This window comes from Pongo pygmaeus, chromosome 2, assembly GCF_028885625.2.
Source record: "Pongo pygmaeus isolate AG05252 chromosome 2, NHGRI_mPonPyg2-v2.0_pri, whole genome shotgun sequence".
Taxonomy (NCBI): Eukaryota; Metazoa; Chordata; class Mammalia; order Primates; family Hominidae; genus Pongo; species Pongo pygmaeus.
The window spans coordinates 61,790,124-61,795,196 of record NC_085930.1 but is presented as its reverse complement, the minus strand read 5'-3'; the positions used below and the strand labels follow the sequence as shown (position 1 = coordinate 61,795,196).

The 5,073-nt window shown below is 45.1% G+C and overlaps 1 non-coding gene across 1 annotated transcript; it reads right to left on the bottom strand.

Annotated features, from left to right (window-relative positions):
- Positions 1-1,151: 1,151 nt before the first annotated feature.
- Positions 1,152-1,259, bottom strand: LOC129034462 (small nucleolar RNA U13). Its single transcript, XR_008501936.1, has one exon. It is a non-coding gene; the product is annotated as a small nucleolar RNA U13 (small nucleolar RNA).
- Between the last annotated feature and the right edge of the window lie 3,814 nt (positions 1,260-5,073).

Genomic DNA, 5,073 nt, shown 5'->3' with positions numbered 1-5,073 from the left:
GGGTATTCCTTTATAGAGACACAAACAGACTAAGACATAATGCCATTTGTGGGGGCAGGGGGGACTTGGAAACAAACTAGATATCCCAGAAAAGGAGTGGCATAGAAATGATCTTCATGAAGGATTTGATTGAAGCAGTGATTGGAATTCTAATATTGATTGGAAAATGCTAGTAAGTGAAAAAAACTGAATAGCTGTTTATCATTGCAATTTCCCACCCAAACTTAAATGTTCCTCAATAAAAGATGAATTAATAAAAATAAAATGAATGAATACAATAAAATTAAAAATGACTAAGTAGGCCACGCATGGTGGCTCACGCTTGTAATCACAGCACTTTGGGAAGCCAAGGTGGGTGGATCACTTGAGCTCAGGAGTCCGAGACCAGCCTGGCCAACGTGGCAAAATCCTCTCTCTACAAAAAGATATTAGCCAGGTATGGTAGCGTGCTCCTGTAGTCCCAGCTTCTCAGGGAGGCTGAGGTGGGAGGTTAGCTTGAGCCCAGAAGGTCGAGGTTGCAGTGAGCTGAGATCGCACCACTGCATCTCAGCCTGGGAGACAGAGTGAGACTCCATCTCAAAAAAAAAATTGACTAAGTAAAAACAGATGAACCATGAAAATATGTTCTCAATTACTCTCATAAATAAAACTATCATAAATATATATTTAAATATATGGGTGTGTATATACCCACATGCCCACCCACATATGTATATATACACACACATTTTGGGGAGAAAGCCTGGAAGGATATTCAGTCAAAGTTAGGAAGAAATCTCTCTCTGGAGGGGGCTGGATTTCAATTTCAGGCCTTTTATTATTATTATTATTTTTTTTTTTTTTTTGAGACGGAGTCTCGCTCTGTCGCCCAGGCTAAAGTGCAGTGGCGCCACCTTGGCTCACTGCAAGCTCCGCCTCCCGGGTTCACGCCATTCTCCTGCCTCGGCCTCCCGAGTAGCTAGGACTACAGGCGCCCGCCACCACGCCCGGCTAATTTTCTTGTATTTTTAGTAGAGACGGGGTTTCACCGTGTTAGCCAGGATGGTCTCGATCTCCTGACCTCGTGATCTGCCCATCTCAGCCTCCCAAAGTGTTGGGATTACATGCATGAGCCACAGCGCACGGCCTAGGCCTTTTATTATTATTTTTCATGTCTGGTAGGTAATGTGCTGACATCATAACAAGGTTTGAGAAAAGAACTTCTCACTCACACAAGAACGAGAAAAGCCAATCACCACACTTATAAACTACAAAAGGCTCCTAATTTTCTTTGTAGTTTTAGAGAAAAATTTTTGGTTATGATCATGAATTAGTTATATATAAGCCAGGAAAATCAATAAAGCTATTTCCATTTTTTAAAGAAGGGAAAAAGTTGGGCTAGATAATTTGTGTGGTTATGATCTCAACTATATACAACTGTTCAGAGGACACCAGAAGGAAATACCGCAATGGCGAGCCCCATTGTTCCCTCCGTGCCTTCACGCTGGTATGTTTACTTTCTAAGAATGTATCTTTTCCAGAGGTAGAAAAGAGAAAAGCTGGGATGCTTAGACTAACCGTGTGTTAATAGTGACTGTCTTTGGCTAAAGGAGCTTACAGAGATTGCTGTATTACTTAAAACAAAATTATTACTATGTATTGTGGTAAAACATACATGGCATGGGCTGGGCATGGTGGCTCACGCCTGTAATCCCAGCACTTTGGGAGACAAAGGCAGGTGGATCACTTGAGGTCAGGAGTTCAAGACCAGCCTCGTCAATATGGCAAAACCCCATCTCTACTAAAAAAATCCAAAAATTAGCTGGGCAAGGTGGCGCTTGCCTGTAATCTCAGCTACTCAGGGGGCAGAAGAATCACTTGAACCCAAGACGCAGAGGCTGCAGTGAGCCAAGATCGGCCTGGGCGGCAAAGCGAGACCCTGTCTCAAGAATAAACCCCCAAAACCAACCATACATGGCATAGTATTTATGAGAGAACACAGTATTTTGAGAGAATCACATCTCATTCACACAACAGCAAGAAAAGCCAATCATCACACTTTTAAACTACAAAGGCTCCTAATTTTCCTAATTTTAAGCATCCATAAAATCCGTAAAGTGGAGAGTGCAGGGACCTTAGGCACATTCACACTGCTGTGCCACCATGAACACCATCCATCTCAGAATGCTTCCATCTTCCCAAACTGAAACTCTGTCCCCACCAAACTCCCTGTGCGCCCCCCTCCCCCAGCCTTGGTGGCCACCACCCACTTCTGTCTTGGAATGTGACCACTCTAGGGCCCCCAGGCCGTATTGGTTCCTCTTCTGGGCATGCTCATAAACTTCTGTCTTGGTGCAAAGAAGTTGGGCAAGAGCTGAAGGAGGAGGCTTGGTCCTGACCGAGAGGCTTGCAGGGGTAAAACAGCACCTGCACAGCTGGGTGGGGTCCAGGCAGTGCTGACCCAGTGTCCATGGGACTCCAGGAAAGAAAGCAAGGCTTTGCCCCCTGCCTAGGAGACGACAGGAGAGTTTTAACTAAATACATTTTGTAGGTTGGACACGGTGGCTCACGCCTGTAACCCCAGCACTTTGGGAGGCCGAGGCAGGCGGATCACGAGGTGAGGAGATCAAGACCATCCTGGCTAACACGGTGAAACCCCATCTCTACTAAATATACAGAAAATTAGCGGGGCGTTGTGGCGCATGCCTATAATCCCAGCTACTCAGGAGGCTGAGGCAGGAGAATGGCGTGAACCCAGGAGGCGGAGCTTGCAGTGAGCCGAGATCGCACCACTGCACTCCAGCCTGAGCGACAGAGCGAGACTCTGACTCAAAAAAAAGAATAAATAAATAAATACATACATTTTATGATCATTTTCCTTCCCTGTCATTATAATATGGGAAATCCACAGGGATTTTCTATTTTGCCACCGTTGTATCAGTCTTCTCTTTTCCTTCGGTCTAGGGCAAGCTTGTCCAACATGTGCCCCAGGATGGCTTTGAATGCTGCCCAACACAAATTTGTAAACATTATGAGGATTTTTGCAATTTTTTTTTTTAGCTCATCAGCTATCATTAGTGCTAGTGTATTTTTTTTTCTGTTTATGGTGTGAGATATAAATTAAATTTTATTTTTTCCAACTTGAAAGTCAATTGTATACCTGCTTTTTATTGTATCCTATTTTTAAATTACAATTTCTTTCTTTCTTTTTTTCTTTTTTAGAGACAGAGTATCATTCTGTCACTCAGGCTGGAGTGCAGTGCTGTGATCATAGCTCACTGCAGCCTCCACCTTTTGGGCTCAAGTGATCCTTCCATCTCAGTTTCCCAAATAACTGGCACTACCAGTGTGTGCCACCATACCCAGCTAATTTTCTCATTTTTATTTTTTGTAGAGATGGGGGTCTTGCTATGTTGCTCAGGCTGGCCTTAAACTCCAGGGCTTAAGCAATCCTCCCTCTTCGGCTCCCCAAAGTGGTGGGATTACAGGCGTGAGCCACCACACCCAGCTAAAATTATAATTTCTAATTGTCTAAAAATGCAATAGATTTTTGTGCATTGATCTAATATTAAGTAACATTTCCAAAATCCCCTACTAATTAGTGTTAGTGTGTTTTATGTGTGGCCCAAGACAATTCTTCTTCCAATGTGGCACAGGGAAGTCAAAAGATTGGACACCCCGGTCTAGTGTAAAATTCCAGAAAGGTTGGTTTCTAGAGCCCAAGTCTGCTCAGCCTGCACCTGCCTGAGAACCCAGAGGAGGGGCAGTCAGCCAGCAGGGGTCTGCCACAAGATCCCTTCCCAAAGGTCGGTGTCTGTGTTGGGGGGTGAGGGTATTGTCACAAAATAAACCCCCACCAGCTGCTGCCTCCCATTTGTTTGCTTGGTTTTTACTGCTCCTTGTTGAGCAGGGCTAACTCACAGGCAGAGCACCCAGAATCGCTGCGCCTACAGCTTTTGAGAAGCCCTGTCTGGTGGAGGACACATTCTGGTCCACTCCAGCAGATGCCACAAAGGCAGTATCTTAATCACTAAGAAGGTCAAATCTGTAGCCTATTTGTCATCCTAGCTTGTTTCCAAGAATCCCTAAAGTTCAAGAATCAAAGACCCCAGGTGGGTGAACAAGGAGGAAGGTAGGGGGCAGAGGCAGAGCACTTGGCCTCAAAGCAGCTGTATTCATCTGAGAATGCCACACAGCCATCAGACATCCTTTCTGTGAATTTTGTTTCCATGCTTAATACAGAGTTTTTGGGTTGACCAGCAGTTCCTAAGTTGAGTGCCTGTGGGCAACCATGAGAAGAGGACTTACAAGACTGGCATGGGGGCCAGACTGCTTGGGTTCAAATCTCACCTCTGCTATTTACCGTTTTGTGCCTCAGTTTCCCCATCTGTAAAATGGAGAGGAGGAAGGTGAGGTGAGAAGGGTGTTCACTGCCCACAGCCATGAGGTAGCTCTGAAGCCGGCCCAACTGCTCCACAGAACTGATGTTCATGGTTTCTTTGAATAAACATAGAAATTGATCCTCCCAGTCTTAAAACTTGAGAAAGTTACATTTGTTTAATTTGAGTTCCTCTCTTAGGAAAGCAACTATCAGGCCTCCCAGATAGTGTCAAGGAGTTGAAACTCACCACATCATCTGCACAATGAGAGGCTAGACCCCTCACCCATCATGAGTGCCTAACTGACCACCTGCTTCCTGTTGACCTCCCTAATTCCTGTTTTCCCACACATGGTTACGTTTCTTCTCTGTTATATGACCCCTAGTTTTAGTCCGTCAGGGAGATGGATTTGAGACTGATCTCCCAACTCTGACTACAGCACCCAATGAAAGCCTTCTTCCCAGACGATACTTATTGTCTCATTGGCTTTCTGTGCAGTGAGCAGCGGGACCTAGACCTAGACCCTGGTGTTGCGGTAACAGTTCAGAGGTTTATACACCTTCCTAAGGGTGAGGGACTTGGTGCAGTGCTTGGTACTTAAACGTCCCCTGCATACGTGACCCCTTGGTGATCTTTACCTCTCCACAGCTTGCTCCTCATCTGAACCACAAATTCAGAATTTCCCTAAACTAGCTATAAAGGAAAACATTGGAAT